Source organism: Terrapene carolina, unplaced genomic scaffold (assembly GCF_002925995.2).
Source record: "Terrapene carolina triunguis isolate 2854851 unplaced genomic scaffold, T_m_triunguis-2.0 Scaffold233, whole genome shotgun sequence".
Classification (NCBI taxonomy): Eukaryota; Metazoa; Chordata; order Testudines; family Emydidae; genus Terrapene; species Terrapene triunguis.
The window spans coordinates 3,252,226-3,275,279 of NW_020664584.1; the positions used below are offsets into that span (position 1 = coordinate 3,252,226).

The 23,054-nt window shown below is 43.0% G+C and overlaps 1 protein-coding gene across 1 annotated transcript in view; it reads left to right on the forward strand.

Moving 5' to 3' along the window:
* The first annotated feature begins 1,933 nt into the window (after positions 1-1,933).
* ARHGAP40 (Rho GTPase activating protein 40) overlaps positions 1,934-23,054 on the forward strand; it is an 81,654-nt gene continuing 60,533 nt past the window's right edge. Inside the window, exon 1 of the mRNA XM_029912613.1 lies at positions 1,934-1,984. The gene's annotated coding sequence lies outside the window, so the exon portion shown is untranslated. The remainder of the gene's footprint in view (positions 1,985-23,054) is intronic.

The following is a 23,054-nucleotide window of genomic DNA, read 5'->3' on the forward strand; positions in this document are numbered from 1 at the left end:
AATCAGTGCAGTCACAGTGGGAAAGTGACTGGAAGAAGGTCTGTTCTCTCTCCCCAGTTCACAGTGGTGTGTATGTACCAATCACTGGCTTGGCAGGTGTCTGACACCACAGTCTCAGGAAGATGGGCCAGTTTAAATATTTAAGATAGGTGCCAGTGGAGTGGAATGGTAGTTACAGCCTGCTACTATTTTTAATGTGAGCTGTAGCTTCTAGGTACAACAGGGGGTTGTCTGAGCTTTCCTGATCTTTAAATGACTGACATTTCCCCCTCCTTGAAGTAGTAAGTGAAACTTACAAAACAGATTAGGAAATCAAATGTACCAATACAGATTTGAGCTCTAACAGTTCACAGAAGACTAAAGCAACATTTATGTCCATTTCATTGGAATTTCACTCTTATTCTTCAGAAGAGCTCAGAACCAATAATTACTCTTCTGTCTGCTCCAGTGGAACATGAAACAGTAAGAGGTAGAAGGAATGGAAGGAGATATTCCCCTTGTTTCTTCCAACTTAATTTTTTTGTATTCTTCTATTTCTAACTGGTTCATGTTCCACTGAAGCAGCAGAAAAGTAAGTATTGGTAGTGAGCTCTTCCCTATTGCCAGTATATACCTGAGTCCTGCATGGCCCTAGTTATTTGAACAGTAGCTTCATCTGACCATAGAAATAGGAATAGCACATAGAACCACTCCCTCTCACAGCTGGCTAGCTTTGAAATAATCAGATGAATGGGAGTCCCTAAGACCATGGTATGATTTGCATTGATCTGGTTTTGAACCTTATTGCAGATGCTTTCCAGTAGCAGAAAAAACATAGATTTAGAGTAGTGGGTTTGCATAGGTCTTTATTATAAAGATCCTAGTGCGCTCACTTTCATTTATTGCATTTTTCAAAATTAATTTGGGTATACACCTCACTGCTGCAACTTTCGAGTGAGCTGAGCCCCTTTAATGCAGTACTTCACCATTAGACATCTAATTCCCTTCCCTTATCCCAAGGACTATTGAGCTCCTCCTCCCACAAAACATTAATTTGCAACAGGAACCAAATTTTTATATATATGTACACACACACACACACACACAGAGGAGGCAGAGCACTTATCCCATACGTTAATGATCTCATCTCAGATTGGCATAGGAATGAAGGATAGTTGGTAAGACTGTTTCTCCTAAGTTCCCATGCAACAGTGCAAGTCACGGAAGATAACAAATAATGTCTTTGCACATTGAAGGCTTTCATCCGGCAAACACTGAAACGGGCTTAAGCGGTTGTAGGCTCACCTTGAATATTTCTGCAGTAGCAATCACATATTCAAGGCCTGAGAAACTGCTGGGTGCGAGGTGGCCCCAGCCAGCCCCCAGAAGCAGCAATCAGCAACATCGCCAGGTGCCGGAGCCTAAAAAAAGGTTCGTAGTTAGCGAGCTCGCTGTGTTTTAAGATAGCGGAGGGAATTCGTCGCTTTACACCAAGAAGAATTAGTTACTTCTGCAGTAAGGCTAGTTTTGCAGGACCCGATCTCCCTTCAGGTTTCACTAAGTTGTGCTTTAAAAAAACAAAAAAACACCAAAGCAAGGCACCAACCACCCAGCCCCTGTTCCAAGCTGCTCCCCTAGTCTCTCTGAACAAGCGTATTTCCCTAGCAGCCAGGAGGAGAAAGGGGAAGCGCTGTGCTTCAAGCAAGGGATAGAGAGCAGCTTTTCCTTGTCCCTGCCCAGGCTTCTCCAGCCCCCTACTCCTCCCTCCTTTGCATGGGTGGTGCCTTGAGCTCTCTCTGCCTGACTCCACCCCTTCTCCCTGCAGCCCGGCTCCTTTCAAACCCGCCCAAGCCCCTCCTCTCCTGCCCAGCGCCAGCAATTAGAAACCGGCGGAGGAGCCCAGCCGGACCCGCGGATTCTCACGCCGCTGGTTCTCGCCGAGCCGGGGGTTCGCTCCATCCCTACGCAGGGGCTGCGGGCCAGGCTCCCCGCGGAGGCAGAGCAGGTAGGAGGGGGGATCCCTGGAGGAGCGATGCCTTTGTGTCCCCAGCAACTGCTGGTTCCTAAGGGTCCCAGGGAGGGGCGCGCAGCTGCAGGGTCCCTTGGCGGGGCTCGGACGGGACGATGTGCCCCTCGCCAGGGCATGGCAAGCGAGGTAGGGAGGTTCTGGGCGCCGGGGATTGCTCTCGCTGCCCAGGGGACCTAGTGGTGAGAGGTTTGCCGTGTCCCCGTGGCTAGAGCGTGACCGAGGGTGGGTGTGGGACCCTCTGGTTGACAGACCCCAGTAATGGTTGGGGGAGGGGTTGCAACACCCGAAAATCCCCAGTGCGAGCCTGTCCCCCACCCCCAGGGTGACCAGATAGCAAGTGTGAAAAAATCGGGACGGGGTGGGGGGGTAATAGGCGTCTATATAAGAAAAAAACAAAATACCAGGACGGTCCCTATAAAATCAGGACATCTGGTCACCCTACCCCCGCCCCATGGTCCAGCCTTGTTCTGCGAAGGGCTGCAGCGCTGCCTGGGGACATGGCAATGGTGCGAACAAGTGTGTGTGAAAGACATCTAGGAGTGGGAATGCTTTAGTCCAGCCGTTACAGGCGAGTAAAAAGTTGTGGGAACAGTGGGCTAGGGGACACCTTCTGCCCCCCCCCCCCATTTTTCCTCTCTCCCCTGCGCACCAGGCTTGCATATTTATAGCATCCGTCTAATCGTACGTGTTAATGGTGTTGGGTAAGTGGTTGTGTGGTGCAGCTGGACCGTTACACTGCGGCGTGCCCTGGAGATTCCGCTTCTCTTGTCATGTTGGCGAGCGAGCCCTGTTCCTGTTTGCTCTGAAGCCCCCTGGTGTTACCGGAATGTTCTCTTCCCTCCGCCAGCAGGAAGAGCGTTTCCTGGCCTGGGCATGCAGCGTGGGTGCACCCACGCGTGTGTTAACAAGGATCCTGCAGTTGGATTCTTGCCCAAAGCCCCTGGCTCACCCACGTGGAGATCCCTTGACTCGGGGTCGTTTGCATGGATCTAATTGCAGCATCTGAGCCTAGGTTAGTAAGTCTTGCTTTGGGTCCTGGTAACTTCCAGCAGCTGCCAAAGTGCCACCACAGTGATTTATTTTTAGTGATCTTGGCAAAGCATTTTTATAATGAATAGATGGATAAGTTATTGCTGGTTAACGGGCTCCTGAAATATTAAATTATAGTTGAGTATTAATATCTGCTGCATTGGATTGCTATATTCTGTTTTTTAAGGTTGGCCGGCAAATAAGTTTTTGTTTGTTTGTTTTTCCTGGTCACTGAATCAAAGATGTGCAGAAATACCTGAATATAATGATGTGCCACCACCTGGCTCTACTAGAAAGAAATGAGGATATTTAGGCTCAGGCTTGGATTTGAAGCTTATTTTCGTAAGATTTCTGGCTGCATTCAAACCAGGCCCAGAGATTTGGCCCTTCTGGCTTTGGATTCAGCCAAGAACCAAAACTGTTGGCGTGAAGATTCAAATCTGAACGCTTCTCCCTGAGAAACTTCAAGAGTCATGATATTCTGGCTTTGGCCCATCTGCATTTCCTACTGGAAGTGAAGTATTGTGACTCCATCTTATCAGTTGTGTCCTCTCTCTTTCCAAATATTGCATTTAATTTTTAAATTTTTCCTTCCATGCTAATAACTCCAGTGCCTGCCTCTGCTACTGCCTGTAGCTTTCCCAAACAGTTACACTCTGTTGATGCAAGTGGCATGATTCTTTCTAGTTTCACTGCTTCCCACAGGTACTTGAACAGTAGTATGTTGTCATAATTTTACAGTGTTGTCATAATTTTACTCTGTTGCTGCATGCAAGAGCTACTTTATAAGCAGAAGCAAAGACACTGCAGCTGTCTGTGTGCAGACTCAGGAACTGATGCAGAAACTCTTCTGATCTGGAAGGTTATTTCTGCATTCACGGGGAATAGAAACTTTTTTTAAAAATAAAAGCGGCAGACATTTTTGGCTTGAGCTCCATTACTCAACAGGATATTCTGTTAATCTCTGGCAAGTCAGTGGATTGTTTTTAAGCCCTTTGTATTGCTATACGTAGGATGTTCTCCAAACTGAAAAGTTTGAATCTCTGTTCAGTCTACCTTTTTGGGGATCAGTTTGGAGTAAAGGTTAGTATATGGTGGTGTATGAGATGAAGGATGCTCTTGAGGCTCAAGCACAGGACTAGGAATCAGGAGACATGGACTGTGTTCCTATATCTACCACAGGTGCTGTGTGTGACCTTGGACAAGTCACTTAAGCTCTCTGTGCCTTGGTTTTCTTATCTGCAAAACCACCACTTCACGGGCATATTATGAGGCTTAGTTCATGTTTGTGAAGTGTTTTGGGATTCTCGTCTAGAAGGTACTATTGGTTTTGGGATGAACAGATCTTTAAAGGTGTCCTTAGAGCTCAGGTAACTGGAAAAATTGGAAAATGGTCTCCTGGATCACTCTACTTCTATCAAGGAAGAAATTAAAATGGCCTAATACACAGTGCATGTGTGGGGAGGAGGAGTGTGAACGGATTGTATAAGTAATTTCTGTTTGTTCTTATAAAAGCTAAGATGGTATTTTGTATAGGAATATTGTGATCTGAAAATGTTACTTACTACCAGATGCTTTTATTTATATATAATAGAGCAGAGCACTCATAAAAGTTGAGAAATCTAGTTGTAGTAGTATCACCTTATAACCCATTGAATTAAGATGGGGGCTGATTAATTATGATTTTCAAAAGTAATTTAGATCCCTTAATTTTTGGCTACTTTACTTAACACTTTTAAGGAACTTGGTTCTCAAACTTCTGAGCATCTGCTTTGTGAAACCAGTTCCTTTTAAGGTGTCTCAAGTCTGACACTCAAATCACTGGTCAATTAGAAAATCTTAGGCAGTGCCTTTATTTATGTAAGGATTCTCAGCCTTTGAAAACAAGAGCATGCAATTATTTTTGTGGTTTGCTTTTAAAAAAACCTCAAACCTCCTCATACTCTTGTATCCAGTTGGCCTTTTAAGAGGCATAACTTGTTGCTAGATGCATATTCTATTGCCAGTTGCATCTTCCATCATTTGTATCAGTGGAGAACTTCGCTATTCTTTTTCTAACTGACTTTTTCACGTGGTATAGTCCTCAAGGACACCCCAGGGTGCTCATAACTTCTGTGGGTTGTTTTTTATGAAACAAGTAGGGCTGTCAAGTGATTAAAAAAATTAATCGCGATTAATTGCCCTGTTAAACAATATTAGAATAACATTTATTTAAATATTTGTGGATGTTTTCTACATTTTTAAATATATTGATTTCATTTACAACACCGAATACTAAGTGTACAGTGCTCACTTTATATTTATTTTTATTACAAATATTTGCACTGTAAAAAACAAAAGAAATAGTATTTCAATTCATCTCATACAAGTACTATAGTGCTTTTATCATAAAAGTTGATTTTACAAATGTAGAATTATGTAAAAAAATAACTGCATTCAAAAACAAAACAATGTGAAATTTTAGAGCCTACAAGTCCACTCAGTCCTATTTCTTGTTCAGCCAATTGCTCAGACAAACTTGTTTGTCTACATTTGCAGGAGATAATGTTGCCTGCTTCTAGTTTACAATGTGACCTGAAAGTGAGAACAGGCATTCGCATGGCACTGTTGCAGCCGGTGTCGCAAGATATTTACATGCCAAATGTGCTAAAGATTCATATGCCCTTCATGCTTCATCCACCGTTCCAGAGGACATGCATCCATGTTGATGACAGGTTCTGTTAGATAACAATCCAAAGCAGTGTGGACTGAAGCATGTTCATTTTCATAATCTGAGTCAGATGCCACAAGCAGAAGTTTTATTTATTTATTTTTGGGTGGTTTGGGTTCTGTAGTTTCTGCATTGAACTATTGCTCTTTTAAGACTTCTGAAAGCATGCTTCATACCTCATCCCTCTCAGATTTTGGTAGGCACTTCAGATCCTTAAACCTTGGGTCAAGTGCTGTAGCTGTCTTTAGAAATCTCACATTGGTACCTTCTTTATGTTTTGTCAAATCTGCAGCGAAAAGGTTCTGGAAAATGAACAACGTGCTGAATCATCATCCACGATTCCTATAACATGAATGGCAGAATGCGGGTAAAACAGAGCCGGAGACATACAATTGTCCCCCAAGGAGTTAAGTCACAAATTTAATGAACACATTATTTTTTTAACAAGCGTCATCGGCATGGAAGCATGTCCTCTGGAATAGTGGCCAAAGCATGAAGGGGCATACGAATGTTTAGCATATCTGGTCCATAAATACCTTGCAATGCCGGCTACAAAAGTCCAGTGCAAATACTTGTTCTCACTTTCTGGTGACATTGTAAATAAAAAGTGGGCAGCATTATCTCCCGTAAATGTAAACAAACTTGTTTGTCTTAGCGATTGGCTGAACGAGAAGTAGGACTAAGTGGCCTTGTAGGCTCTAAAGTTCTGCATTGTTTTATTTTGAGTGCAGTTATTTTTTTACATAATTCTACATTTTTAAATTCGACTTTCATGATAGAGATTGCACTATAATACTTGTATGAAGTGAACTGAAAAATACTATTTCTTTTTATCATTTTTACAGTGCAAATATTTGTAATAAAAATAATATAAAGTGAGCACTGTACACTTTGTATTCTGTGTTGTAATTGATATAAATATATTTGAAAATATAGAAAAAAGTCCAAAATATTTAATAAATTTCAATTGGTATTCTATTGTTTAACAGTGTGCTTAAAACTGCGATTAATCATGATTAATTTTTTAAATCACAATTAATTTTTTTGAGTTAATCGCATGAGTTAACTGCAATTAATCGACAGCCCTAGAAACAACATAATTTCCATTTGAGTTGTGTTGTAATTGTCACTGTGCTATGCATGTGTCTGAATATAGAGTATAACATATATATGATTATTATGCAGAGAAAACCCAAACTTAGCATCCTTGAAGGGCAACTTTGTTTCAACTTACGGTATTTTAGGATCGGAATGAATTCTTTAAAGTCTTTACCAGCTGAGACTAGTGATGTAAACGGTTAACCAAAGTTAACTGTTAACCCCAGCAGCCCCGCGTTGGGCCGGCAGGAGCGGCCCCAGCCCCCACCGGGCTGGAGTGGGCCCCAGGTCCCGCTGGCGGGACCCTGACCCCAGCCGGGTTGCCTGCAGCCTCCACCGTGCCAGGACCCTCCAGCTACCTCAGTTAACGATTAACTGGTTAAACAAAATAATTTTAATCGTTTAACCGGTTAACTTTTTAAACTGATATTTACATCCCTAGCTGAGACTGCAATTTGTTGAGGCACTTAGTGCCCTCAACTGAAACTGAAGGAGGGTGCATCATCATCAAACATGCATAGTCTACTGAGGATCCTTGCACCATCTGGAGCGACCATTGTTGAAGGAAGGTATAGCTCAGCATTTTACACGCTCAGGTTCAGTCTTGCTCCATTTGATGTTTGTGGTAGTTTTGCCACTGAGTCCAGTGGAAACGATATGTTTCTTTGCTTAGCAATATTTTGAAATGCAAGATGGATTTTCATCTCTTGCTCACAAGTTAATTTTTAGGTCCACAAGTCTTCATTGGCATGACAAAAGATGCAGGTTACAAATGTTGCTAAAAGTGTGTGATTGAGAAAAAATATAAACAAACAAAAAAACAATTCCCAGCCTTTCAGCTATCTGGTATCTGTTGGAGGTAGGTACAACCTACTCAGACTATGGCTACACACTGTGTAATTGAGGATCTATCTCCTGTGTAACTTGTCATCAGTGTCTGTTCCTGATCCTAGTGGCAGGGTGTGTATCATAGTTGTTTGCATCTTTATCCTGAAGGAGTTGCGGAATAACTTCAGCTGCAAATGCTCATGGTAACATCTGTGCTTAATGAAAAGCAACCATCATTATTAGGCTCTTTGGACCAGCCCATTTTCAGCTGTAAGTAGAAAAATTACACGCAAGACTTTGGTATTCTTCACTTTGCCACCAGGAGGTGCAGTGACAGCAGCACAGTTTACACTTCGGTCAGGAAGATTTTTGGCAGTGATGCTTTGATTGTAAATCTTATTTTCCAGGTTTTTGAGGGCTTGGATTAACTGGCTGGAGAAAATTGCAACAGGTTGAAACAGCAGACATGGATTCATGCTGGGAGCAGTCCTTATTTTGGCTAACCTAAAATCATAAATAATTGTTTGGTCTTTGTTAGATGTTTACTGTAAGATGTACTGTGGCTTTTCTGTTTTGGCCAGATATAACTCAGAACAAAAGAATGCAAACATATAAAACCACACTGTTATTCAGATTCACACTTTTTCTTTTTTAATTTTGAGATTGGAAAGGCCCAGTGCATGACCATAAATTCAGTGTATTGTGGTTCCAAATGAAACGTAGGTCTCTTATTCAGCAAAGCACATATTTAATAGGGGTGAGATTATCCATGTGCTCATAGTTCAAACATGTGCTTATGTGGTTGATTGAGTTGAAGTCCTAAAAATGTTTTAGTAATGATATCCTGTATGAGCCATGTTACCAAAAACACCCTAATAAATCTATATGACCTCACTTTTTAACTGTCTTACTCACTACATTGTTTTTTTTCCGTTTTCTATGTTACTTGAAGAATTCATAGAATTTTTCTAAATAGATATCTTTTTTTTTTTTTTTTTTTAAAAGCTGAGATATTTTAACTGGTCTATTTTTTTAAAGTGACATCTGCCTAGGATACTTTTTTCCACATCATAGTATATAAAACATCTTTCTTCTTAACTCCTTTTTTGTAAGGATTTTGTATCCAAATTAACAACCGCTCGAGTTGTTCTAATCTGTCAGGAACATAAACATGGTTTAATTATTTTTGTAATAGCTTTTATTATGTTAATTTAGTTCTCCTTTTTTACCACCAACGTAGCTTATAAAAGAGAACAAGCTTTGTTAACCTAAAGTTATTTTTCTACTTAACAGAGCCATTACAAAGCACAGTGAGACTGCTAGCTAATTAAATCTGAGCAATATGAAGTATGGAAATGATCAATTAAGCTAATGATTAATCTATATATAGTAATATACTTCCTTTACAGTTCATAGATTATTTTAGGAAGAATCTGTGCACTTGGCTTTTGTATTGAATTGTACGTGACTAAAGGCAGGTCATAACTGCATACTTGACAAACCGTAGCTGCACAGTCCTTGGGGAAGAGCTGGTCCATGTTGCCTGGAATAGTATTAACATGTGAACCTGGAATCTATTGGTGGATCTAATAAGTCCTCATAGTTGTTGTTGACTAGTATGAAGATCCTTTCTTTTATTACATTGGCTTTCAGACTGGCAGGGTTATGGTGGATGCTTGTGAAGACAAAGGAAATTAAAATCTAGCATAGTTTACAGAAAAATCCAATCCCCAGGGTAGGTTACTCTACGAGTGTGGAATGTTTTCAATTTTTTTAATCTTCTGAAATTTTGCTCCATCAGCGTAGGAGTTCTTTTCCCTCCAAGATAATTGTTTCCATCTGAATAGCATTTCCGTCAGTTATCCGGTGCTGGAAGCTTAGGAATCAAGCAATAAGGCAGTTAAACTTGGGTCTGCTTCATGGCAGTGGAGAACACTGTCACTAAAGTAATATTGGAAGATGCACATGTAACACATCTGTGAAGTGTGCTATGCATCCCTCTGTGGCTGGCTCACAGAGAAATAGCTGCCCTGCTGCTCCTGTAATGGATTTAGTGCTTCACCTCCAGTTGGAAAGACCCGTGTTTTGGTGTTGGGGGATCATTATATGCACATCAAAAACATTCATGCAACAAGATGACTGTCAACCACAGTACTCGGCGATCTCTTCCCTCTCCCTCTTGACAAAATTAATGTCAAATTCCCCTAATCAAGGGAATTTTAGTTGCAGTGAAAACAACTCTTCTCATCCTATATGTTACAGGAATTTTTCTAGCCTTGCCCCACGCTGTGCTGTGAAACAATTCCTGTAGTGTGAAAGTCCAGCATGATGGATGGTTTTTCTTGCTCAGAGATGGGGAACTGTTCCTGACCTACGTGAACTTTGCACTGAGACAAAGAAGAAATAAAACTTGGGCCATTAATTAACGAGATGGCAATGGCTATTTTCACTTCCCTTCTTGCTCTCGTTTCCTCAGTTCATCCTTTGCTTGCTGTCTGTGTATTTCTTATGGAAAAGGCCTCCAGAAACTAACGAGAGAGTAATTTCTATAAAACCCTGGAATTTAATGGTGGTATCTTTTCTCTAGATTGGGGGGAATGTACAGCAGTCAGGGGAAGGTCCTCTGTCAGGGTTTCCTCCCAACTCTGAACTCGGGGGTACAGATGTGGGGACCCGCATGAAAAAACCCCTAAGCTTATTTCTACCAGCTTAGATTTAAAACTTCCCCAAGGCAGAAATTCCTTCCTTGCCCTTGGTATCGCTGCCACTACCAAGTGATTTAAACAAACATTCAGGGAGGGCCACTTGGAGCCCTACCTCCCCCAAAATATCCCCCCAAGTCTCTACACCCCCTTTCTTGGGAAGGCTTGAGAATAATATCCCAACCAATTGGTTACAAAGTCAGCGCAGATCAACCCCCCTGGGTCTTTAGGACACTGAAGAACAATCAGGTTCTTAAAAGAAGTTTATTTAAAAAAATAAATAAATAAAAGAATCACCTCTGTAAAATCAGGCTGGAAGATAACTTTACAGGGTAACAAAAAGATTCAAAACACAGAGGATTTCCCCTCTAGGCAAAACTTTAAAGTTACAAAAATAGGGATAAACCTCCCTCTTAGCACAGGGAAAATTCACAAGCTACAACAAAAGATAATCTAACGCATTTCCTTGCTATTACTTACTATTTCTGTAATATTAGATGCTTAGTTCAGATATGGCTTAGGGAGATGTATTTTCCCTGCCCTGGTTCCTCACTGACCCGGAAAGAACAATGGAACCCAAAACAAAAACCTTCCCCCACAGATTTGAAAGTATCTTCTCCCCTTATTGGTCCTTTTGGTCAGGTGCCAACCAGGTTATCTGAGCTTCTGAACACTTTATGGGTAAAGGAGGGATTAACCCTTTACAGGGTAAGGAGGGATTTTATGCTACCCTTAGCTGTATGTTTAAAAGACAGGAAACAAAGGGTAGAAATAAACCGTCCGTTTTCACAATGGAGAGAGGTAAACAGCAGGTTACCCCAGTGATCTGTACTATGACCCGAGTTGTTCAACATATTCATAAATGATCTGGAAAAGGGGGCGACCAGTGAAGTGCCAAAGTTTGCAAATGATACAAAATCATTCAAGATAGTTATGTCCTAAACTGACTGTGTAGAGTTACAGAGGGAATCTCACAAAACTGGGTGAGTGGGCAAAAAAGTGGCAGATGAAATTTCAACATTGATAAATGCAGAGAAATGCATATTGGAAAAAATAATCCCAACTATGTATATATAATGCTGGATTCTAAATTAACTGTTACCACTCAAGAAAGATCTTGGCGTCATTGCGGATAGTTCTCTGAAAACTTCAGCTCAATCTGCAGCAGCAGTGAAAAAGACTATTAGGAACGGGATAGAAAATAAGACTGAAATATAATAACGTCATTATATAAATCCATGGAGTGCTTTGAATAGTGTGTCCAGTTCTGGTCATCACATTTAAAAAAGGATATAGTGGAACTGGAAAAGGTTCAGAGAAGGGCAACAAAGAAAATCAAGAGTGTGGAGCAGCTTCCATACAAGAAGAGACTGAAAAGATTAGGCCTGTTCATCTTAGAAAAGACAAAATTAAAGGGGGATATGATAGAGGTCTATAAAATCATGAATAGTGTGGTTGAACAGATAAGTGTTATTTACCCAATCCTACAACAGACAAACTGGGGTCACCCGATGAAATGAATAGCCAGCAGGTTGAACACAAACAAGAGGAAATACTTTTTCACACAATGCACAATTAACCTGTGGAACTCATTGTCATGGGATGTTGTGATGGCCAAAAATATAACTGGGTTCAAAATAGAATTAGGTAATTTCATGGAGGACAGGTCCATCAACAGCTATTAGACAGGATGGTCAGGGATGTAATCCCATGCTCCGTACAACACTAAACCTCTGACTACCAGAAACTGGGAGAGGAAGATGGGTGGATATCTCCAAAATTGCCCTCTTCGGTACACCCCTCCACCCCCCAAAGCTCTCATACAGGCCACTCTCGGAGGCAGCTTACTGGGCTAGACTGACCAGTGGCTATACGACAACCACAGCCAATGGGAGCTGCAGGGATGGCACCTGCAGACGGGGCAGCGCGCAGAGCTGCCTAGCTGCACCTCCGCGTAGGAGCCAGAGGGGATACATGCCGCTGCTTCCGGGAGCTGCTTGAGGTAAGTGCCACCCGGAGCCTGCACCCCAGCCCCCTCCAGCACCCCGACCCCCTGCCCCAGCCCTGATTTCCCTCCCCGCACCCTGAACTCCTCATTTCTGGCCCCACCCCAGAGCCCGCACCCCCAGCCGGAGCCCTCACCCTCTCCTGCACCCCAACCCCCAATTTCGTGAGCATTCATGGCCTACCATACAATTTCCATACCCAGATGTGGCCCTCTGGCCAAAAAGTTTGCCTGGCCCTGCAATATATCATTAATTTATCAATTTATTTTAAAACCTCTCCTACTGACACATCAGTATGGGGCTATGCTTCAGATTTGTTACCCACATCAGAGCTAGTCTTTTTGGGCACCTCCCCCACCTCCTCTGCAGTGAAGACTGATGCAGAGAATTCACTTAGCTTCTCTGCAATGGCCTTGTCTTGGTTGAGTGCTCCGTTAGCACCTTTATCGTCGACTGGCCCCAGTGTCTGTTTGGCAAGGTTCTTACTTCTGATGTACTTTAAAAAATTCTTCCTGTTCGTTTTTGTGTGCTTAGCAAGTTCCTTCTCTAATTCTTTCTTGGCCTGCCTGCTTATACTTAACCTGTTAGAGTTTGTTGTTATTCTTGGTAGATGTTGACTTAATGGCCTCCATTACTCTACTGTTTAGCCATGGTGGCATTCTTTTGTTCCTGTTGTTTTCTTTTCTGATTTGGGATATCTGAGCCTTTATTATGGTGTTTTTAAATAGTCCCCATTCTGCTTGCAGGCATATAACCGTTGTGACAGGCCCTTTTAATTTCTGTCTATAAAGCCTTGTAATTTTTGTGTAGTTCCCCTTTTTAAAGAAAATTGTTACTTTGGGGGGTGTGTGTGTGTGTGTGTGTGTGTGTGTGTGTTTTAGTATTATTCCCCCCTCCAAAGGTGTTAAATTTAATAACATTAGAGTCATTATTACCAAGCAAGTCAGCTATAGTTACCTCTTGGTCCAGATCCTGTGCTCCACTTAGGACTAAATCAAGAATTGCTTCTCCCTTTGTGGGTTCCAGGACTAGCTGCTCCAAGAAGCAGTCATTTATGGTGTCTAGAAATCACCTCTCTAACGTCCCTTGGCATTTCACAATCATTGCCACCATCCTGGTCAGGTGGTCAGTAATATATTCCAACTGCCATATTATTTTTATTCAAGCATGGAGTACATATAGATACCATTGTAATCTGTGGGGACTGAACCCAAGACTAGTGTAGGGCAAAAAATGGGTTATTTTGCATAGAAAAATTCAAGTTTTCAGTGAAAAATCAAACAGAATACTTTGTCTGAAAACAGAAGCATTTAGATTCTGAAATTCCACTGCAGTGCATCATGGGAGTTGTAGTTTGGGTGCCTTGCCCTCCTTTTCTCCTCTACAGGCTGGGCTCGCTGATTGGGCTACATCTCCCAAGATGCACCAATGTCTGCTTTGTTGGATGGCCACGATGCTTCATGGGAGATGTAGTCCAATCAGGGAGCCCAGCCTATAGAGGAGAAAAGGACCATGAGGCACTCAAACTACAACTCCCACAAGACACTGCAGTGGCATTTCTGAATTTAAATATTTAGTTTAGCTGAAAATCCCTGATTTCTGACAGAACAATTTCAACCAACCACACCCAGGACATTCAGCCTCAGAAGAACAAGCCGGTGCCAGTAGATCTAAATGATTAGCTATGTTGTTTCAGTAAGAGGCTTCTATAGTTGTGGGACCTGCTGTACTTGTCTGTCTAATCCAGGGGTGGGCAAACTACGGCCCGCGGGCCACATCCGGCCTGTGGGACCGTCCTGCCCGGCCCCCGAGCTCCTGGCCCAGGAGGCTAGCCCCCGGCCCTTCCCCTGCTGTCCTCCCTCCCCTGCAGCCTCAGCTCACCCTACCGCCGGCACAATGCTCTGGACGGCGGGGTTGCGAGCTCCTGGGGCAGCGCAGCTGCGGAGCCGGGCCTGACCCAGTGCTCTGAGCTGCGTGGTGGTGGCACCGTAGCCTGGCTCCAGCCGGGCAGCGCGGGTGTAGCGCTGCCAGCCACCGGTGCTCCAGGCAGCGTGGTAAGGGGGCAGGGAGCAGGGGGGGTTGGATAGAGGGCAGGGGAGTTCAGGGTGGTGGTCAGGGGGTGAGGGTGTGGATGGTGGTGGTGGGGGGAAACAGGGGGTTGAATGGGGGCAGGGGTTCCAGGGGGGCTGTCAGGAATAAGAGGAGGGGTTGGATGGGGCGGTGGGGGTCCGGGGGCAGTCAGGGGACAGGGAGCGGGGGTGTGTGGATGGGGCAGGGGTCCCAGAGGGGCCCTCAGGGAAGAGGGGGGGTTGGATGGGGCAGGAGTCCCGGGGGAGGGGGGGGAGATAGGAGGTGGGGGCCGGGCCACGACCCCCTCCCCTAACCGGCCCTCCATACAATTTTCAAAACCCAATGCGGCCCTCAGGCCAAAAAGTTTGCCTGCCCCTGGTCTAGCTGCTGCTCTTTGCTGCAAAAATGACTGTTTCACTGGTGCTGGGTGTACATAGCCTGTGAAACACTTGCAGATGAAAGATGCAACATAACCATCCTCACTTGGATATTAATTTTTGTGATCTGAAAGAGTCTGTGGGTTCAAACAAGCAAATCCGTGTGAGACAGTCCTTTCTGATATGTAGTATTCTGGGTGTGTCTGTGGTTTCCTTAGGCCAACATAGCATTGCAAATACCAGTTTGGTTCATCCTGACAGTGAAATCAGAAGCATCCCGCTGAGAGGCCTCGGTATGGGGAACAAATTCTTTCCGATGCAGAGGGCTTTTATTTTTGGCATGTCTGCATCTTTATGAAGTAAATGTAAATCCCCTAAGAATGGGGATGTGAGCCTTTTAAAATAGTAACGTTTGTTTCAGACGCGGTGTGACTTACCAAAAACATCCTTCCATTGTTGACGTGCTAAACAGTATGAGGAGCTTAGACCTAAGGGTCCTGATCTAGATGAATAGATTCTAAGGCCAGAAGGGACCACTGTGATTCTCTAGTCTGACCTCCTGTATAATACAGGTCAGAGAACTCCCCCAAAATAATTCCTAATGATATCTTTTTAGAAGAACATTCAATCTTGATTTAAAAATTGTCAGCGATGGAATTTTTTAAACAGTTCCAGTGGCTAAGCACCCTCACAGTTTAAATTTTTTGCCTTATTTCCAGTCTGAATTTGTCTAGTTTCAACTTCCAGCCATTGGATTGTATTCTACTTTTCTCCGCTCGACTGAAGAGCCCAGTATAAATATTTGTTCCCCATTCTGATGCCCACTGAAGTCAATGGACTGCCTCAAATGGCTGTGGATCAGGTCCTTATTGTGTAAGGTAACCAGGAGGCTTTTTGTTTTAACTTGTGTCCTGGGTAACCTTCAGTTCTGGGGGCTGCAATATTCTCACAGGGCCCATTGTCTGTGGAAAATGTAGAGTGTCTTTCTGCTCCCTCTCCCCACCCCAGCCTCTGAAAATCAGGCCCTAAGGTTATGTGTACACTGCTATAAAAAACCCGCAGCACCAAGTCTCAGAGCCCAGGTCAATTGGCTTAGGCTTGCGGGGCTAAACATTTTAGTGTAGACATTTAGGCTTAGGCTGAGGCCCAGGCTCTGAAACACCCCCTCCCCCTCCGCCTGGGGTTTTGGAGCCTGGGGACCAGCCCAAGCCTGAGTGTCTACAAAGCAATTTTTAGCCCCATAGCCTAAGCCCCATGAACCTGAATCAACGGGCCCGGGCCAGCTGCGACCATGCCGGGGGTCTTTTGCAGTGAAGATGTACCCTAAGTGACTAGCTTTAAGCCACAGAGAAGTTAATGGCAGAGCGAGAACAGAATTCCACTTAATTCCAACCTGCCTCACCATGTATTCAATCTTTAGTTATAATCCATGAGATCTTCTAGGGAGAAACCAAGACAACTTTATGCAGAAGAATCAGGGGAAGGATGTCTTTCACCTCACTCGGTAAAGCTATTACATGCTGGCCACAAGGTTCCTAGTCCAAGTGCCATGTCATGAGATTGGGGATAGATGGTTGTGCTGTTTGAGTAATATCTGTATTGAATTAATGGGAATTAACTACCAGAGAAGTCTTAGACACAAACAAGCCTGCCATAAGTGCATTGCCATGTGGCAAGGAAAAATTATCAAAGCTTTTTATTTGCTTATGGCTTTGAAATGTCTTGAGTTAGGAACATGATCCTCCCTGCACATGTGCCCATGGAGTATTCATCTTGTATGTATCTGCACACTGTAGCCTAATTTTGTTATACAGATTGACATCTTAAAAAAAAGAAAAAGTAAATGTACTAGTGTCTAAGAAAACCTGGAACATAATTTCTGCATTGCAAAAGTTGAAATATGGGTTTGTGGCACGATACGTGTTAATTTTCTGAGGTGGAGGGTGGATCATTATAGATGGATCTGTGAAGAAGCTGTCTATTAGCTATTCAAGATCTTGTTTAGAGCGGCGAGAAGCTAATTTGTAACACTCTCTAGTGAATAGGGATCAGTTTACTCCAAGCACCACTAGCTCGGTAACAGATGGCCACTGTATAATGGAATTGGAAGGATATCCTTTTTGGGCAACGGATAAACAAATACGCTGATGAAGGTTGTTTTTCTCCGCCAATGTAAATCTCAGACAATGTTAACGTTTGAAATCACAGCGAGCACAAGTGGAAGGAAATCCTTGACTACCTTGTGGAAGGTAGGGGTGAGATGCGTATACATCCCTGCAGCTGATCTGAAATGCAGCTGCTTGGCTAAAGCTCCATAATCTCTGGACTTGTTCCAGTGTGTGCACATGAATGTTAAAAACAAGGAAGTAATGGTAACCGCTCTTGTTTCAAAGGCAGCATTTCCTCTGAAACTAGCAGGAGAGGTAGGTGACTTTTGGGAGCAGTAGAGGAGATAGTTGATGCCTTTAATTCAAGAGTCTCAGGGCTCAATTCATTGGTGCCCCCGGCTCCTTTCTGCCAAAGTAACGGAGCTATAAAGTGGTCAGATGATTCCAGCACAGGGAAATACACCAACTCTATAGGTGCTGAGGTAAGCAGCTCTATGCCAGCCCAAGCTCAGGGAGTATATTGGGAGACAGTGTGGGTGCTCAGGCTTCTGGTTTCCAGAACAGCCCCTAGTCTGGAACCAAGTACAACTAGTGTATACCTCAATGCTGATCTTAACCTGTAACAGGAGCCTAACCAATCCTCAGCATAGAAGAGGCTCAAGAGTGGTATTAAAACGTCTGCTGAGTGTGACCCCTACCCCCCCCCCATTTGATGTAATGGAGTTCTCCTGACTTTGAACAGTACAGTAACATTGTCCAACATATAATGTGACAGAACCAAAAACATTCTGATCTGCAGCAGTAACGAGAACTTCTCTGATTTTGGTTTAGTGTGTTACAACTCTGGGTTTTGTTTTCTAACCGCAGTGAAAGCAGAAGGTCCGTAGCATCGATCTTTGCTGTGGTAATTTCTGTTCATTGCAAAACTACTTCCTGCAAAGAATTGTAAAAGAAAATTGGAGCCAATCCTGCGTTGGTACTAGAGAGTGCTTAGCAGAATCCCCAGCAGCTTGGTTTGAGAGAGATGGTTTTAGCTTTTCAAACCTGAAACATGACATTCTCAAGTTCTAGCCTGAAAGCAGGTGGGAAAAAAATGCTGCAAAAATAGCATCACGTTGAACTCGTATTTCACTCATTTTGGGTTTGTCCATGCATCCCTCTGCTCTAAGGCAGGTTAGGAGCCAGAGACAGGAGTGATTGAGTGTCTGAGTTTGCATAGAAGTCATGGGTGGAATGGGGTGTGTGCTAACACACACGTCCTATAACCCTTTGCCTTTAAACCCTTTGGTGGAATGTCCCTCCATTGGTCTGACATGCAGAGGGCTAGCAAGGTGTGACTTATGGATTTTGGAGGAGACAAGATCAGAGTGTAGAAACTGTACCTAGTGCTCTTCTGGCGACCATTTTCCCAGCACATGGCTCGATGAAGCTTGTAAAGCATCCTTCACTACATGTGAGTTCTTCAGAGCGGGGGCCACATCTTCAGTGTACAGCACCTAGTACAATGATTGTGATTGGAGCCTCTGGATACTACCACAATGTAAATATGAAATAATAATGAGGGGCCTGATTCTCTTTTCACTTACGCTAGTGTGACTCTGTTGACTTCAATTCTGTTCTTATGTCCGTAGTAATAGAATCGGGCCTGAAGTGTTAAGATGGATCCAGAACATAACACTTATACATATATTATAATAATATGACATAAGTATATGCAATAGGGAAGTGCCAGGGAGATGCTTCACTAGAAGATTTTTAAGGGTGTGGGGCAACAAACTCAACTTTTTGTTCCCTAAACTATTTTTAAATTGAGCCACATAAAAATCCCCAAGAACTTTCTTATCCTCAATGGTAGAAAGAAATGGACTTGGATTAAAGCTGTTTAAAAAAAAAAAAAAAAAAAGGCTAGTGAGCAATCAAGCCTTCCCCTACCTTGTGTGTCTAGATGTTCTGTAACTTGTGTGTGTTGGATGGGTCACAATCTGCAGAAATCATTGTAAGTTGTTTGTTAATGGTTGGATGAATGGTTGCTCATGGTTACGTTCGGACAAACTTTGTTTGCGGATGTATGGTGAAGTACAGGTGTTGTAAGCTAAAAATACTCCAGCCACTGTAGGATTTGTAATGTCTTCCGATTTGTGAATAAATTGGCACCAAGAATGATCTGAATGGATACATTAGTCTTGTAGAAGCTATTTTCAATCCATGTGAATTTCTAGGGCTCAATATATGGAAATATGACCCAATTCACAAAGCACTCTAATAGCCTTTGTAGGTGCCACATGCACAGCACCACTGTCTCTAATAACTATGGACCGCATCCTGGAGACATTTATTACTGTAAGCAGTCCCTTTGTCTTCAGTTAATGTTGTCTTCTGATACACTAGTAAGAGAGAGATTATTTCTGTTGCTACAGTTTCTGTGCAGCACTGTGCTGGTGTACAGGGACTGGGGGAGCATTCCAATGTAAGCGTGGCTCCTGGCCAGTCCTAGTGTGCGGGAATGTGCTAGGGGTGAGGCTGTGGGCACAAGGGGCCTGTAGGGGGCACGAGGAAGTGGAGTCCTAGCACAAAGCTCTATTGCCATTCTGAATAGCAGAATTATGCTGGGGCCGCACCAGTTCCCAACTAATCCAGAATCCCAGGGGCATAAAAATGGCTTAAAGCCACCTTTATGCTGTCCCTTCCACACCCAGTTGTGCCGAGTGTGCTGCACTTCCAATAGGGCAGCAATCACACCCTAAGTGTCTGAAGTTTTGCACCCTAGATCTTTTTAAAAATCATTTGAGTAAGCACGTTCTGCAACTACATCACTCATTGCTGGTAAAATAAATATGTGAACTACTTAAAGTCACTAGTGTAGAAAAACTTGAGGTTTTACTAAACTCCAGTACATACTAAAAAAGCCTTTTGGCAATGGAAAAAAAAAGAGAGAACTTTGCTATTACTAATATATGATATGGTGCCTTGCCAGAAGAAAAACATTAATAAGGGGGACAAACAAAACATTGGTAACATTAAACATGACCAAAGAATTGCTTCTCCAAGGTTACTCTTTGTATATTTGGCAGGTAAGTCATGAGTCCAGTCCTACAGCAGAAATGAGCATCCCATTGCGGTCAATGCAGAGGGCAAGGAAAGGGAAGACTTTGTAAGGTAAAGGAAACACCACTTGGCTGCTGGAGGAGACATCTGTGAATGTAGATAAAAAGATTTGTAACCTTTGAGCACAACACAAAGTTCACAATAACATTTGAACACAATAAAACATCCGAATGGAGTCACGCACATGTGGGGGAAATATCAATTGTGAAGGACATGCTTTGCTGCTTAGAACTGATGGATTATAACACTTACTAGAGCTGACCTGAAGTTCAGATAGTACAATTATGATGACGTGCAGGATTTGTGAACTAAGAAATCAATTCACTGCTATAGCATATCTATCTGTGTAATGGATGTGTGCTCATTTAAACTTAATCTAGAGATACCTGAAATTCACGGTGTAGGTGGGTGGGTTCGGGGTGGGGTGGGGGGGGGGATTTGTATGGAATGGAGAATTGTTCCCTTGTCCATCTCTAGTACTTCATACAATGTCTTTCATCAGAGAATCTTAAACAAATTACACTGCAAAACACCACTGTCAAGCAAGTAAGTATTCTTTCCATATTGCACACTGGGTACAAACTGAAGTCTAGGCAGCTTAAGTAACTTTGCAAGACCAGACAGCAAGTCAGCAACAGAACAAGGAGTTGTGGCTTCCAGTTCCTTGCTCTAACCTGTAGACATGTGAGGGATGCAGGATGATGCATGTTATGTGACAGTGGACAGGAAGTAAAGATATGTGGGTTCTAGTCCAGCCTCTACCATTGACCTTCTTCTGTGTAGCCTTGAGCAATCATTTCACCTCTCTGTATCAGTTTTCCAACCTGTAAATTGGGAATAATAGTACTTGCTCTCCATTGTAAAACACTTTGAGATTTATTGATGAAAATAGCTATATCAGATCTTACTATTATGTCATCTCTCTTTAAGGTCTTCACTTCACTTCAAAAACTAAATTCTGTATTTCCTCAGATCACCTATGCAATGTGCCCATCTTGGCTTTCATTAAGATCAATGTAATTCCATTTATCATTTCCCCTAAAATATCTTGAAAAATAAAACTAGAAATTCCACTGAGGGATGTTTTTGAATTGTTGAGGTAGGATTATAAAGATGCGTGGTTATTACTAAGTGATTTGTATCTGATGTCATCTTTCATAGGCCCCTCATGAAACTGGTAGCTGTATTGTGAAAACCACTGTTGCGTTCTTATTGCAGGTACCGAGAGCGAGCTTGTTCCAGCTGTCATTCTAACAGCTTTTTTGTGCATGATGCAAGGATCTGTCTGGTTTTGTTGAAGACCTAGTGTGGGGTAAACTGAGGCAACCAAGTTGTCTTTAACTGCACAGTTTTCAAAGGAAAAAGGTCAACATGCTAAATATGATGCTGTCCTATGTCGGTCCCAAATCGCTACTGACATGAATGGCAAATGAGGAAAATGAGTGTAAATCTCAGTCATACGACATTTGCCATAAGAAAAGAATTGTATGACTAAGAAAACAATTGAATTCTTCCTCGGGGGCCTGCTCTGGCTCCCACTGGATGGATGGCAAAATTCTTGTGGAGAGGAAGCAGGCTGCAAGTTTAGACATGTAGTCTATGCTAAACCAGTGCAACAGTAATTATGCCTTTGCGTACAAAAATTGGCTGATACTACTTGGAGAGGGGTTCCCCAGCAAGCTTCTAATTTGCAGGCAGAGGACAAGTGATGCAGTTAATAAGGGAGCAGAAGTAAATTGACTTCTTTTTGGGGGTGAGACTAGTGGGCATCAGTGTCCTGGTGAAACTGGGAGTATTGTCCGGAGATGAAAGTGCCCCCAGCTCCTCTGAATTGGAAACAAAACCCTCCCTTGCTTTTGCAGCACAATATGTCCTTTTAAAGTAAATTCTCTCCTTCTGCAGTGAAGAACAGAGCAAGGGCTCTCAGAGGGCAACCTATGGGGGTGAGTGGCGAGGGAGTTAAAGCTGTCTGCGTGCATCAGCTTATCTGCTTTTCAGGAGACGGAGGACCCTGTTGACAATGTTAGTAGATGAATGTATTTCTCTCTCTTGTTTGGCACTCCTGTCATACTTTGCTCAGCAAAGAGAGGCTGGCTGGTATCCAAAACCACAAACCAGTGCAGCAGCATTTGCTTCAAAAAACAAACTAGAGAGAAAAATAAAACAAAGTCTGTGTCCAAAAATACTGAGAGCTGGGGGTAACCTTGGCCATGATAACATGTGGGTGCTTGCTTGGGAGCTAATTTTCTGTGGGTACTGAGAGAAACAACATCGCTCTGGAGAAGCGAATTCAATTTATATTATCTCTTTGTGCATTATTACAAAGCAGAATGCTGGCAAACCAAACCAGCGGCTGGTTTGGAACAAATGAACAAGCTGCAAGCTGTTTTGAATTCCAGAAGGGATTTTGGCACCTAGATAAATTTGTCTTCAAAAATGCAAAAGGGGGCAAGATTGAAGAAGGTGCAATACACTGAGTTTGTAAGAAGTAGCATTTGCTTTTTAAAAAAAAATATCCTGACTTCAAAGTTTGTGCTAGTTCTTGTGTCCGGATACTGCTCGCAATGGGATATCTCACTATAGTAATGTTGAGAGATTCAGCCCTCCTCCCTGTGGTTAGATTCTCTTTCTCCCTCTTTATAATCCCTGCCTGGATATTATTTCAAATACAATACAGTCACTAGTTGTCGCTTGGCTAGCTCATTATGGACCATACACAACCTTGCCAACCCTAGAGCAACTGATCCCACATTTACGCAAACAGTGAAGCTACATGTGCAGCTGTGCTCCTTCAGAGTGGTCATTCTTAGCTCTTATCGAATTGTAAACCCCATGGAATGTTTGGAAAATGCATTTACTCACAGTAAGTTGAGCTCATGGTCACCATCCAGCTGTTGCTGAGATCCTTGTAATTACGGGGCAGGAAATAAACAAGATATCTGCCTTAAATTTCTGTGGTTCATGCTGAGAAGCAGGGCAGCAGGAGAAGAAATAGTGGGTCCATGTATAGCAT